General features: G+C 36.5%; 1 protein-coding gene and 1 non-coding gene across 9 annotated transcripts in view; one reads left to right on the forward strand and one right to left on the reverse strand.

Moving 5' to 3' along the window:
- RALYL (RALY RNA binding protein like) overlaps positions 1–15773 on the forward strand; it is a 720856-nt gene that overhangs the window by 473610 nt on the left and 231473 nt on the right. The gene's annotated exons all lie outside the window — the stretch shown is intronic.
- Positions 3167–3273, reverse strand: LOC116268811. Its single transcript, XR_004175961.1, has one exon. It is a non-coding gene; the product is annotated as a U6 spliceosomal RNA (small nuclear RNA).

Genomic DNA, 15773 nt, shown 5'->3' on the forward strand with positions numbered 1-15773 from the left:
TTTAAACTGGATGTTGAACACATGGTAATCATTATACCAATCTCTTGACTTTTGTATATGTTTGAAACTTTTCAAAATAAAAAAAAAATCTTTTTGGATCAAATTATGGAAATGTATTTTAATATAGTTTCAGGTAATATATAGGCATCCACAATTAATCTGTTACTACTTATTTATATAAAATGGTGTATAAAATGCATATATAATTTTTATTTACTTTTTGGATTTTGAACTTTTAAGTTCAGGGATACATGTGCAGGATATGCAAGTTTGTTACCTAGTTAAACATGTGCCATGGTGATTAGCTGCACAGATCATTCCATCACCTAAAGATTAAGCACAGCAGCCACTAGCTATTTTTACTGATGTTCTCCCCCCTCTCACCCTCCAACAGGCTCCAGTGTGGGTTGTTCTCTTCCCTGTGTCCATGTGTTCTCATTGTACAGCTCCCACTAATAAGTGAGAATATGTGGTGTTTGGTTTTCTGTTCCTGCGTTAGTTTGCCAAGGATAATGGCTTCCAGTTCCATCCATGTACCTGCAGAGGACATGATCTTGTTCTTTTCTATGGCTGCGTAGTATTCCATGGTATATATGTACTATATTTTCTTCATCCAATCCATCATTGGTGGGCATTTGGGTTGATTCCATGACTTTGCTGTTGTGAAAAGTGCTGCAATTAACATACGTGTGCATGTATCTTTATAATAGAATGATTTATATTCCTTTATTTATATAACCAGTAATGAGATTGCTGGATGGAATGGTATTTCTGCCTCTAGGTCTTTGAGGAGTCACCACATTGTCTTCCACAGTGGCTGAACTAATTTACACTCGCACCGACAAAAGTGTTCCTTTTTCTCCACAACCTCACCAGCATCTGTTGTTTTTTGGCTTTTTGATAATAGCCATTCTGACTACTGTGTGATGGTATTTAATTGTGGCTTTATTTGCATTTCTCTAATGATCAGTGATGTCGAGCTTTTTTTCATGTTTGTTGGCTGCATTTATGTCTTCTTTTGAGAAATGTTGGGTCATGTCCTTTGCCCACTTTTTAATGGAGTTGTTTTTTTAATTGTAAAATTGTTTACATTCCTTGTAGACACTGGATATTAGACCTTTGTCCGATGAGTAGATTGCAAAAATGTTCTTCCATTCTCTAGGCTGTCCATTCACTCTGATGATAGTTTCCTTGGCTGTGCAGAAGCTCTTTAGTTTAATTAGCTCCCATTGTTCAATTTTTGCTTTTGTTGCAATTGCTTTTGGCATCGTCATCATGAAATCTTTGGTGTGCCTATGTCCTGAATGTTATTGCCTAGGTTTTCTTCTAGGATTTTTTGTTTGGGGTTTTACATTTAGGTCTTTCATCCATCCTGAATTGATTTTTCTATATGGTGTAAGGAAGGGGTCCAGTTTCAATCTTCTGCATATGGCTAACCAGTTATCTCAGCACCATTTATTAAATAGGGAATCCTTTCCCTATTGCTTGCTTTGGTCAGGTTTGTCGAAGATCAGATGGTTGTAGGTGTTTGGACTTATTTCTGGGTTCTCTATTTTGTTCCATTGATCTTTGTGTCTTTGTACCAGCACCATGCTGCTTTGGTTACTCTAGCACTGTAGCATAGTTTGAAGTCAGGTAGCGTGTGTGTGATACCTCCAGCCCTTTTTTTATTTTTTTCCTTTGGATTGCCTTGACTATTCAGGTTCTTTTTTGGTTCTATATGAATTTTAAAATAGCTTTTTTTCTAGTTCTGTGAAGAATGTCAGTGGTAGTTTAATGAGAATTGCATTGAATCTATAAATTCCCTTGGACAGTATGGCTATTTTCATGATATTGATTCTTCCTATCCATGAGCATGGAATGTGTTTCCATTTGTTTGTGTGATCTCTGATGTCTTTTAGCAGTGGTTTTGTGGTCCTCCTCGTAGAGATCTTTCACTTCCCTGCTTAGCTGTATTCCTAGGTATTTTATTCTTTTTGTAGCAGTTGTGAATGGGAGTTCATTCCTGATCAGGCTCTTGGCTTGACTGTTGTTGGTATATCTGAATGTTAGTGATTTCTGAATATTGATTTTGTATATGAGACTTTGCTGAAGTTGCTTATCAACTTAAGAAGCTTTTAGGGTGAGATGATGGAGTTTTCTAGATATAGGATCGTGTCATCTAAAAACAGGGATGATTTGACTTCCTCTCCTTCTACTTGAATGCCTTTACTTCTTTCTTTTGCCTGATTCTCCTGGCCAGAACTTCCAATCCTATCTTGAATAGAAGTGGTGAAAAGGCATCCTTGTCTTATGCCAGTTTTCAAGGGGAATGCTTCCAGCTTTTGCCTGTTCACTATGATATTGGTTGTGGGTCTATCATATATGACTCTTATGATTTTGAGGTATGTTCCTTCAATACCTAGTTTACTGAGAGTTTTTAACATGAAGAGATGTTGAATTTTATTGAAGGCTTTTTTGGCATCTATTGAGATAATCATGTTGTTTTTGTCTTTAGTCCCGTTTATGTGATGAATCACATTTATTTATTTGTGTATGTTGAACCAACCTTGCATCCTGGGCATGAAGTCTCTTTGATCGTGGTGGATAAGCCTTTTGATGTGTGGCTGGATTTGGTTTGCCAGTATTTTGTGGAGGATTTTTGCATTGATCTTCATCAGGAATATTGGCCCGAAGTTTTCCTTTTTTGTTGTATCTCTACCAGGTATTTTTTTTTTTATCAGGATGATTCTGGCCTCACAGAATGAGTTAGGGAGGAGTCCCTCCTTTTCAATTTTTTGGAATAATTTCAGTAGGAATGGTACTAGCTCTTCTTTGTACCTCTAGTAGTATTTGTCTGGTCCTGGACTGTTTTTGTGTTTGTAGCTTCTTATTACTGCCTCAATTTCAGAACTCATTATTGGTCTAGTCAGGGATTCAGTTTCTTCCTGCTTCAGTCTTGGGAGGGTGTATATGTCCAAGAATTTATCCGTTTCCTCTAGATTTTCTAGTTTATGTGCATAGAGGTGTTTATAGTATTCTCTAATGGTTGTTTGTATTTCTGTGGCATCAGTGGTGATATCCCCTTATCATTTCTGATTGTGTATATTTGAATCTTCTCTTTTCTCTTCTTTATTAGCTAGCTAGAAGTCTATTTTATTATTGTTTTTCAAAATCCAACTCCTGGAGAAATACAGAACACTTCACAAATTTGCATGTAATCCTTGCACAGGGGCCATGCTAATCTTCTCTGTATCATTTCAGTTTTAGTATATGTGCTGCTGAAGCAAGCACAAACACAAGTCTTGACTAAGGCATCTAAACTATTTTTCGTCTCTCTTATATCATCAAATAAAAGATCATACTAAAAAATCTGTCAACAACAACAAAAAAGACAATACTAGACCACTTGTTATTTTATCTAGTATTTTCTGGATATATATTGGTCTTATCACATAGAGAACGAACAATCACCCTAATGGTTCAGGTATTGATATACTTTTAGATCTGTATATGTTTTGTCATTAAAACAAAGATAACAGATCTTTGATTCTGCCAACCAAGGTTGGCTCTATTCTTGCGTGAAGAGTCAGCTTTAATGTATGTATCTAACCACCATAACATATTTTTACATTGCTCTGAAATACTAGCCTGTTTTGCTTGTTATTGGCTTCATGACCTGAGTCTCTTACTTCTGAGACCATAGTGAAGATGCACTATTGAAAAAGGGCCTTCATATTTATTCATGTGAACAAAATATGCATATGAAAATGAGCATACATGTGCACACACATGTATACAGGCACACACAAAGATAAATATTTAACAATGAACCAGGCTCTGCACTAGAATCTGCAGGTATAAAAAAGAACTCTGTACTTCTGGGAGGTTAGAGTTTGAGAGACATGTGGAATGGAAAGGCATTGAAAATGATGCAGAGCTATTTATCCTGGCCCTGCGTTTGTGCCAACTGAGGAGTTACAAAACAATATTGTTTCTGGGTCCCATTCAAAAGCAAATACATCAACATGTCTGGTTATGGGACCAGCCATATGTATTTTTAAAATTTTCCCAGGAGGTACTAATGTGTAACAAATACTGAAAATACTCATAAAGAGCAAGCTTTGTAAACCTTTATCTGAGGTCAAATGAAAACTTTTCTGTGCCACCTTTCTTCCACTGAGGTCCTCTTGCTTCATACTCCCAGATGTACTAAGAAGAAAATGAATCATAACATTGAGATAAAGGACAAGTTGATGGTGCTTGGAGTTTATTCATTTATTTATTCTGCAAACATTCATTGAGCACCTGTTATGAACTGTGTGTTGGGCACTCTGGTGGTAGTTGCTAATACGAAATTAACAAGACATTACTTCTGCCGTATCATTAGGAAAGACAAGTAATCTGTGATTACATTCCTGAATGATAAGTGCAACATTGTGAGGGTAAATTTCAGTTACTTAAAAGTGAGGAAGCTGGGCATGGGATTTTAAAACAAAAGGAAGAAGTTCCTTTTTCTCTTTTCTGTTTTGCCATTTAATTCATTTGCAGAAGAAAACAGGGAATTTGTCCTATGGAATTTTTGCTTATTTTGACCTTCTATTTATGTTTACTTTTTTTTTTTCTCCTTGCCTCTTGGATTTCCTATAAACTGTTAGCTAAGTCTAGAGACTTGTTCACATTCAGGTTCGAGTATGGGCTGGAATACTTCATAGGTAATGTTGAGTACTTCCATCAGGAGATGCATGCTACCTGTTTTAAGTGTCCTTTTGGATTTTATGGACCATTATTTTCATCCCCTAAATCCAGTATTTTGTCAAGGACTTTAAGTGGTTATTTTCTTTTACTCCTTCTTAATTTATTTGCCACAATTTTCTGTGAAGAGAAACTTCTCTGATTGACTAGTTATGCTGCAGTACAGTGAATATAAGAAAATCAAGATAAAGGCTTGCTTCTTTATCGGTTTTCAAAATAATAAGTTGGTACTTAAATATCAGTTAAAGTAGACTGCTGAAGGATTTTTCCTGTTATTGTGAACTCATGTTTTTAAAAATTAATCTCTTCAGTCCATTACAATTTTTTTCCCTGAATAATCCCAACTTTGATCAATGACAACCACTTCAGATTGGCTCCAGAGAACTTTAGACTTGACCTCGGTCATCACTGATAACTTCCTTGTTTCCGGTATGATAGAATGTAACCAATATATCTTATACCATTCCTGATCTACACTGAGAACCAGTCAGCCCAACAAGTAACTTAGTGGGAGCTGGTGTTTAGGGAATCAATCTGAAAACTTGCCTAGAGTTATATAACCTAGGGAGGATGGCAGTGCTTTTCTGATAATGAGCAAGAAAATGGACCTTCCACATAGGCTGAGGAGTGCATGGTGGTCTGCAGGAAAATCATGCCATAGAGACAACAGCCTTTTAAAATTCTTTTTCATTACTATTTTTAATCCTCTAAGGCATCTGTTTATAGACTGTTTCCTCCATGACTTAACTCCTTTGATGATGAAGAAGTGTGTGATAATGGCAGGCAATCGTTTTATAAATTACCACTTCATTTCATGGCATTCTGTGTCTGTCAAGGTATATGATAATCAGGAAATGCTTACTGAATAGTCACTATGCTAGTTTAAGGGATTCAAACAGGATTAAAACCTTATTTCACATTGTCCTTCAGCTTATTTCAATAGAGTAATGAATGCTATTGTTGGAGCCCAGAGCAAGAAAGTAATAAATTCTGCCTGAGTGAAAATGAGAAATAGTCATGGAGTGAGTTTTGGTAAAGGTCTTAAAGGAATAAAACTTTGGTGTGTGTGTATGTATGTAACAGGGGGTGGGGACTTGGGGCATTATTTAAAACAGAACACCTGTAATAAAGACAAAGACTCAGTGATTTAAAAGTGGAAAGGTAGTAGTAGATCCAGGTGGTTAGAGTATAGAATGGGTGGGAGTTCCAGCATTATGCTGAGAAGACACTTTGAGTCAGTTTGTTGGGGTAGCAAGGTCACTTACAAAGTTATTATCTAAACTTGGGTAATTACAGTTGGCATTAGAGAGGCATGTATTACTGAGACATTGTACAAATAGAACAGTCATTCTGGTGAGTGGATGTGAGGAAGGATTTAAAGATGACAACATAATTTTGCTTATGATGACTATTATTAGAGCTTGGTCAATAATGGAGTGAGACCAAAGTAGGGTAGTTAGAGCTCAGAAATAACCTGATAAGACAGAGAAGGATATTAAAGGATTTTTTTTAAAAAAATTATAGAACATAAAAAGTAGACAATCAAGAATCCAAAAAATTTACTGGTAAATGTCAGATAATTTACAGGAGAGCTATTGAGGTTAAGTGTTCAACAACATATCCATCCATCCATCCCATCCATCCATCCATCTATCCATTCATTCATAATCATTTACTGAATGATTATCAAGGCCTATTATATTCATGTGTCTTTCAAGATACTCATAGAAAAATAAAACTTGGTCCCACCCTTTGAAATGATGTAATACAGTAATAGATAACTAAGATTCACAGCCACAACTTTCAGCCTAGTGTTGATTTTGTCAGATCACCACTGCACAGTCCATCTCACTGGGTACACTTTGACTCTGTGTTAAACCAAAGTAATTCGGTATTCATCCCTTTCACTAAATGTTGACACTAGTTGATCATGAATAGATTCTGGGCTTGGGCAGGGCCATTTGGGCATTACCATTTTGGAACACCCATGTGCTTCTGAGCATTTTTAAAATTTCAACTTTTATTTTAGATAGGGGGGGTACCTGTGCAGGTTTGTTACATGGATATATTGCATCCAGGTTGTGAGCATAGTCCCCAATAGTTAGTTTTTCAGCCCACAATCTTTTCCCTCTCTCCCCACTCTAGTAGTCCACAGTGTCTGTTGTTCCCATCTTTATGTCCATGTGTGCTCAGTGTTTAACTCCCATTTATAAGTGAGAGCATGTGATATTTGGTTTTCTGTTCCTGCATTAATTTGCTTAAGATTGTGGAGCTGAGCATGCTTTTGATCAAGTCTGTCCACAGCAAATGTCAAGGATTCAAAACACCCTATCATATAAGATGGCCATTCACTTTTTACAGTCCAGACCTCAAGTAAATGGTGTACTTCCATTACCAATGGAGAAGGTGTGTCCAACTCCTGCCCTAGATTCATACCATAGCTTTGTAAATGAAAAATTCTCTAAAATTATCTACTTATTAAAGTAAGCGTAACTTAATTTATTTTCAATCAAACACCAAGTATTTTGCTATTTGATGCACCTCTTTGTAAATAGAGCAGTTTGCAAACTAGAAGTGCTCATTTCCACTGATTCCTAGTCTTTCAGTCTCTCTTTATATTCATCTTTCTTAATTTAGTCTCAAAACAACCCCAAGGGGATTGGTGCTGATTCTTGCTTATTTGACATCAAAATTCTTGAGAGCTTGTTCCTCTGAAGCAGGGTTTTTTTTGTTTTGTTATGTTTTCTTCATTTTAAGGCATCTTCTCTGACTATTTCATGCTGGGAAAAAACAAAAACAAAAACAAAAAAACACTAATAATAACTGCCCACCTCTTGTACTAATTTCCCACTGATAATGGGATCCTGGTCATGGACACTCTGCCAAGGATCACTTTTAATATTTTTCCCCTAAAATTACACATGAAGGACTTCAAAGCTCTTTTGTTGTTTTTTATACTTTTCCCACTTGAGGAGTTACACAACTCTTTCCACTGCACATTCAACTCATATTGAACACAGTGCTTGTATGCAAATTAGCAATTTCTGTTGACTATCCCTTGAGAAAGAGAAATGTCAGACATCTGATCTCCCTCAAAGTAATGATTATAAAAATTATGTAAAAAATGTCACAATGTCTTATACCAATGTATTATGTAATTCTTCACATGGCTATAAAGAAATATCCAAGGCTGGGTAATTTATAAAGTAAAAGAGGTTTAATGGAGTCACATTTCCACATAGCTGGGAAGTCCTCATAATCATGGTGGAAGGTGAAGGAGGAGCAAAGGTATGTTTTACATGGCAGCAGGCAAGAGTGTGTGTGCAGGGAAACTGCCCTTTATAAAACCACCATATCTCATGAGGGTTAATCACTATCATGAGAACAGCATGGGAAAGCCCACCCCCATGGTTCAATTACCTCCCACTGGGTCCCTCTCAAGACACATGGGGATTATGGGAGCTATAATTCAAGATGAGATTTGGATGACAACACAGCCAAATCATATCATTCTGCCCCTGGCCCCTATCAAATCTCATATCCTCACATTTCAAATCCAATCATGCCTTCCTAACAGTCCCCCAAAGTCTTAACTCATTTCATCATTAACTCAAAGTCCCACATTTCAAAATTTCATCTGAGATAAGGCTAGTTCCTTCTGTTTATGAGCCTGTAAAATCAAAAGCAAGTTAGTTACTTCCTATATACAATGGGGATACCTGCATTGGGTAAATACATGTCCAAATGGGAGAAACTGGCCAAAACAAAGGGTCTATAGACCCTATGTCAGTCCGAAATCCAGCGGGGCAGTCAAATCTTGAAGCTTCAAAATGATCTCCTTTGACACTATGTCTCACATCCAGGTCATGCTGATGCAAGAGGTGGGCTCCCACAGTCTTGGCAAGCTCTGTCCCTGTGGCTTTGTGGGATACAGCCCTCCCTCCTGGCTGCTGTAATGGGCAGGCATTGAGTGTGTGTGTCTTTTCCACATACACAGTGCAAGCTGTTGGTGGATCTACCATTCTGGGGTCTGAATGATGGTGGCCCTCTTCTTGCAGCTCCACTAAGCAGTGTCCCAGTGGGGACTGTGTTGGGAGGGGAGCTCTAACCCCACATTTCCCCTTCCACTCTGCCCTGTCAGAGGTTCTCAATGAGGGCCCCACCCCTGCAGCAAACTTCTGCCTGAACATCCAGGCGTTTCCATACAGCCTCTGAAATCTAGGCAGAGGCTCCCAAACTTCAATTCGTTACTTCTGTGCACTCACAGGCTCAACACCACATGAAAGCTGCCAAGGCTTGGGGCTCCTGCGCTCTGAAGCCCTGGCCTGAGCTGTACCTTGGCACAATTTAGTCAAGACTGGAGCAGCCAGGACACAGTACACCAAGTACCTAGGCTACACACAGCAGTAGAGGCCTGAGCCCAGCCCACAAAGCAATATTTTCCTTCTAGGCCTCTGGGCCTGTGATGGGAGGGGCTACTGAGAAGGTCTTTGACATGCCCTGGAGACATTTTCCCCATTGTCTTGGCAATTAACATTTACTCCTCATTACTTATGCAAATTTCTGCAGCCAGCTTGATTTTCTCCTCAGAATATGGGTTTTTCTTTTCTATTGCATTGTCAGGCTGTAAATTTTCCAAACTTTTATGCTCTGCTTCCCTTTTAAACTTAAGTTCCAGTTCCAAACCATGTCTTTGTGAAAGAATAAAACTGAATGCTTTAAAGAGCACCCAAGTCACATCTCTAATGCTTTTCTGTTTAGACATTTCTTCCACCAGATAACCTAAATCATCTCTCTCAAGTTCAAATTTTCACAGATCTCTAGGGCAGGGTCAAATGCTACCAGTCTCATTGCTAAAGCTTAACAGGAGTCACTTTTACTCCATTTCTCTACAAGTTCCTCATCTCCATCAGAGTCCACCTCAGCCTGGACTTTATTGTCTATATCATTATCAGCATTTTATTCACAGCCATTCAGCAATTCTCTAGGAAGTTTCAAACTTTCCCACATCTTGTCTTATGAGCCCTTCAAGTTTTTAGGAAGTTCCAAACATTTCCACATTTTCCTGTCTTCTTCTGAGTCCTCCAACTGTTCCAACCTCTGCCTGTTACCGAGTTCCAAAGTCACTTCCACATTTTTGGGTATCTTTACAGCAGCACCCCACTACTTAGTACCAATTTACTGTATTAGTCCATTTTCATATTGCTATGAAGAAATACCCAAGAGTGGGTAACTTATAAAGAAAAAGAGGTTTAATGGACTCACAGTTCCACATGGCTGGGGAGGTCTTACAATCATGGCAGAAGGCAAAGGAGGAGCAAGGGCACATCTTACATGGCATGTACAGGGGAACTGCCCTTTATAAAACCTTCAGATCTCATGAGACTTCTTCACTATCATGAGAACAACACAGGAAAACCTGCCCCCATGATGCAGTTACCTCCCACCAGGTCCCTCCCATGACGTGGGGATTGTGGGAGCTACAGTTCAAGAGGAGATTTGGGTGAGGACACAACCAAACCATATTAACCAAAAAGTTCCAGTTTTTGTAAATATGTTCATGTAATTGCACTAGTCAAATCTGCGGAGAATCTACACTGTCTTCCACAAAGGCTGAATTAATTTACACTCTTTCCAGCAGTGTATAAGTGTTCCTTTTTCTCCACCACCTTGCCAGCATGTTATTTTTTGAGTTTTTCATAGTAGTTATTCTGACTGGTGTTAGATGGTATCTCATTGTGATTTTGATTTGCATGATCAGTGATGTTAAGCTTTTTGTCATATGCTTGGTGGCCACATGTATGTCTTCTTTTGAAAAGTGTCTGTTCAGTTATTTTCCTACTTTTTAATGGGGTTGTTCCTTTTATTGTAAATGTGTTTAGTTCCTTTAGATGCTGAATATTAGACCTTTGTCAGATGGGTAAACTGCAAAAATTTTCTCCCATTCTTTAGGTTGTCTGTTTACTCTGTTGATAGTTTCTTTTGCTATGCTGAAGCTCTTCAGTTTAATTCAATCTCATTTTTTCAATTTTTGCTTTTGTTGCAATTGCTTTTGGTGTCTTTGTCAAGAAATTTTTGCTTATACCTATATCTTAAATGGTATTGCCTAGGTTGTCTTCTAGGATTTTTATAGGTTTCAGTTTTACATTTTACATTTAAAATCAACCTTGAGTTGATTTTTGTATATGTTGTAAGGAAGGGGTCCAGTTTCAATCTTCTGCATATAGCTAGCCTATTATCCCAGCACAATTTATTGAATGGGGAATATTTTCCCCATTGCTTGCTTTTGTTGGGTTTGTCAAAGATCAGATAATTGTAGGTGTACAGTCTTATTTCTGGGTTTTCTATTCTGTTTCATTGGTCTGTGTGTCTGTTCTTACACCAGTACCATGCTGCTTTGGTTAGTCTAGCCCTGTAGTATAGTTTGAAGTTGGGTAGTGTGATGCCTCCAGTTTTGTTTCTTTTGTTTAGGATTGCCTTGACAATTTGGGTTCCCATTCAGTTTCATAAGAATTTTAAAATAATTTTTTCTAATTCTGTGAAGAATGGCAATGGTAGTTTAATGTGAATTGCACTGAATCTACAAATTGCTATTTTCATGAAATTGATACTTCTTATCCATGAATATGGAATTTTTAAAATTTGTGTGATCTCTGATTTCTTTGAGCAGTGGTTTGTAGTTCACTTTGTAGTGATCTTTCACCTTCCTAATTAGCTGTATTCCTAAATATTTTATCCTTTTTGTGACAATTGTGAATGGGCGTTCGTTTCTTATTTGGCTCTTGGCTTGACTGTTGTTGGTGTATAAGAATGCTAGTAATTTTTTCACATTGATTTTGTATCCTGAGGCTTTGCTGTGTGCTGAAGTTGCTTATTAGCTTAAGAAGCTTTTGGGCTGAGACAATGGGGTTTTCTAGATATAGGATCATGGCATCTGCCAACAGGGATAGTTTGACTTCCTCTCTATTTGAATGCCTTTATTTCTTTCTCTTGCCTGATTGCCCTGGCTGGAACTTCCAATACTATATTGAATAGAAGTGGTGAGAGAGGGCATCCTTATCTGGTGCTAGTTTTCAAGGGGAATGCTTCCAGCTTTTGCCCATTTAGTATGATATTGGCTGTGACTGCCCTATCTTTCAACATTACCTAAACGCAGCATTCTTTTGTAGTTCTCTCTGGCTCTTCCTACTTCTTCCCAAGGCCAAGTTGTATACTCTGGATGATTAGACAGTACTTTAAAAGTACTTCAAAGGTAATTCTTTTTATCATTATCTCATCAAGGCTGTATAATCCAGGTGGACAGGACCATTTGTCTTTTATTCTTAGCATATTTTTAGCATATGGAGAATACTCAATAAAATTTGATTAACAAAATTTCCTCTGTTAACTCTTAGTGTAGTCAATGCTGGCTTACTAGGTTATTACACATGAAATCCAAGATTACAGAACATTTAGAAGAAGATACATTTCTTCTTAAATTTTTGAAAGCAAATTGTATACAAAGTAAGCATAGTTTGAGTTAAAGTTGTTTCTTAGATTTATTCTTACTATGTTTATTTAAAATTTGATTATAAGAAGATTTATGCCAGTAGTGCATATGTAAAAGAAAAAAAAGAAGACATAAAATGTACTGCATCTACTTTTAAGTAGCTCTGAGTTCTTAAAAATGTAATTACATTTGTAACTTGTTAAACTGAAGGTTTTTAAACCACCAAACCCATAACAAATAAGATTTATCATATTTCCAATTCCATGATGTTTGAGAAATACATTTTATTCTGAAGGCTTAGCAAATAAATATTTAAGTTGAATATAAACTTGAATTTTTCACTAAAATTTTAAAATATGCTTATTAAATGTTTTTATTCCTTAAATTACAGTGTAACTTTGGATGACTTAGGTGGTTTTTGAGATTATTTGAAGAATCTCTTTTTTCAAAAATATGTATTAAAGTATAACCAGTCCACCAATTCTATTACTTTTCTACTGATGTTTTTAAGAAATTTGACTTAATAGAGGCTTACAAATGCCTCCTTAAATAGGAAATAGGAGAACTGAATGGAATAGACCTAATTCCCCAAATATTAGTTTAAAATTTACTTCAAAAAGATAAAAATTAGCTTATGCTTGAGGAATATTTTCAAAACTGATTTACAAAATGAAACTTTAGGAGTTGATTTTTGACTTAGTAACCAATATTTGATGATTTTCATGCTCATATAAATATTATCAAATTCAAACATCTCTTTTTCTCTGAAAGGCCAACTTTGTTTCTCTGTGGAATTCCTCACTGTTTTACGTGTTTGGTCACATAAAAAAGTTTGTCTTTTTGAGTTCCCCCTTTTCTGTAGATATTCTCCTTGTCTTTTCACCACAGTTCATAGATGTTAGATCGTCTTCTCCACCATGTGTATTATTCAGGTGATGGGTACTCTAAAAGCCCTGACTTTACCCCTATACAATCTATGCATGTGACAAAATTGCACATGTACTCCATAGATTTGTACAAATAAAAAGGAGGAAAAATATTATTGGTCACAAACAAAAAGAGCACATGAGTTGGTGAATCTAACTAAAAAGAGAACTGTGAGGCAATTGATGTGTTAATTAATGTGGCAATCATTTCATAATGCATGTGTATATCAAAGCATTACATTGTATATCTTGAATAGATCCAACTGCTATTTGTCAAGTATACCTCAATAAGGCTGGAAAAAGGGAGAAAATAATAAATAAATGAAATGATAGTGAGAAGCAAAAATATTTTATAAATGTCCTTACTTGAAAGAATATTTTCCCTTTGGATTTTTTCTGATCCAAGTAATTGCAATTGCAAAAACCAGGAATCACTAATGTAGAGATATGGATAGCAAATTTGGGTTGCTTATACTATGACTATATTAGAAATGTAGCTTATTCCCTTCTCCATGTGGTCCCTGAGATTTTGCAGATGTCCATACAGCAGAAATAGGTCTTAGTGTGTGGCTTGTATGCAAATATACAAAGCTTGGTTGTAGGCATAACCCCTTTTTTCCTACAGATAGTTTATGAGAATGTTGCAATCAAAACCATGTCCTAACATTCCCGGTGTGCTCCCAAATCCCATGTCCCAGTTAGCATTTTGTTATGTGAACAAACTGAGTTCACAATGAGTCCATGAGATAACTGAATCTGTCTCTAGAATTTTAGTGTGATCGTGCTTAATAGCAAATGACCATTTAAGGTCCCCACCCAATCCTAAAACAGCCTTTTGGATTTCAAGAAGCTGTATTATAGCTGGTTATGTCATCATTAAGCTTCAACTAAATGATTATTAAGGCCCTTCTGTGCTCAAAGTTATGGGGAAACATAGAAATGAAGCAAAAGTTATAATCCTTTCAAAAGAAAGATTTTTTATTGCTTGGGCTTGATTACATATTAAAGGAATTTTTTTTTTTTTGAGACGGAGTCTCACTTTGTCACCCAGGCTGGAGTGCAATGGCCTGATCTCAGCTCACTGCAACCTCTGTCTCCTGGGTTCAAGCAATTCTTCTGCTCAGCCTCTCAAGTAGCTGGGACTACAGGTGCATGCCACCATTCCTGGCTAATTTTTGTGTTTTTAGTACAGATGGGGTTTCACCATGTTGGCCAGGCTAGTCTTGAACTCCTGACCTCATGATCCACCCTCTTGGGCCTCCCAAAGTGCTGGGATTACAGGCGTGAGTCACCCTGCCCATAATGCAGTCTCGTACTTTAAAGGAAGAAATAAAGAATTAAAGGAATGAAGAAGTAAAAAGGTTTTATCTTTTTTTTCTCTAGTTGTCAATGTCCCAGATAAAATAAAATTTGATATTGATTTGTCTTTTATTAAATAAACTAATAAAAAGTTAAAATTATGTTTGTAAAATGTATTTTGAATAACATGATCCAGTTATTTTCATATAGCACTAAGTATAGATTGAAGATTATATAAACAGTTAAACCTGGTCATTGTACTACTTATAACCTTAAAAGGAAATAAAAGAAAGTATAAGTGGGAATAGGCATAGATTACCTACTAAGAAATGATATGTTATAATATCAAGAATAAATAATTTGCCTATTTCTTAATTATCTCAACAAAATGTGTTTTTTAGACATTTTTTGAATCAGAAAAGTGTACCTATAACATTCTATCTAACAATTTAAACTGGTGATAAAAATGGAAATAGAAAAGAATAAAGATTGCTTCCGAACAGAAAATGCTTAAAACCAGCAGTATTTATTGATATTTTGTGCAATAAAAGAAAATAAAAGATGCAATTACGTCAGCTGCTTTCTCAGGTAAAGCTGTTTTTAAAGAAAACGTCTTAAAGTGATGGCTAACTGAACTCCCACATGAAATGACTTTTTTATGACATTTTCAATGTACCTTCAATTCATATACTTCTAGCCTAAATTATTAGCCTAGGCTACTTTCCCTTTACTCACCTCAGATAGCATTTTTCAAGAAATAAACTTATGTACAGCACAAGTGGAAAATAAAACCACTTTCTATTTCTTCATTTATAGGAGGTTGAACTTCTCTGGAGTGCTAGAGCTATAGATTTTTCTGGATGTGTGCTTCAGAGTGAATTCAAGCGATATTACTTTTCTCTTAAATTACCAACCAACTGAAAAAAAAATCATTAGTTCTAAATTTCAAATTCCACTGATATCATAAGTTATACAAAAGCACTTTGCTATTCACACATTTTTTTTAACATTGTCTATATGGGAATGGACAACTCTTGATTACTATAGTTAAATTGTCAGTTTTATGAATTACTTCCTATACAAATGACTTCCTCTGCCTTGCAAGTGTAGTTTTGTTGTTTTGTTTTGGTTTTGTTTTTGTTTTTGAGATGGAGTCTCACTTTGTCACCCAAGCTGGAGTGCAGTGGTGAGATCTCAGCTCACTGCAACCTCCACACCCTGGGTTCAAGTGATTCTCCTGCCTCAGCCTCCTGAGTAACTGAGATTACAGGCATGCACCACCACACCCAGATAATTTTTTCATATTTTTAGTAGTGACAGGGTTT

This window comes from Papio anubis, chromosome 8 (assembly GCF_008728515.1).
Source record: "Papio anubis isolate 15944 chromosome 8, Panubis1.0, whole genome shotgun sequence".
Classification (NCBI taxonomy): Eukaryota; Metazoa; Chordata; class Mammalia; order Primates; family Cercopithecidae; genus Papio; species Papio anubis.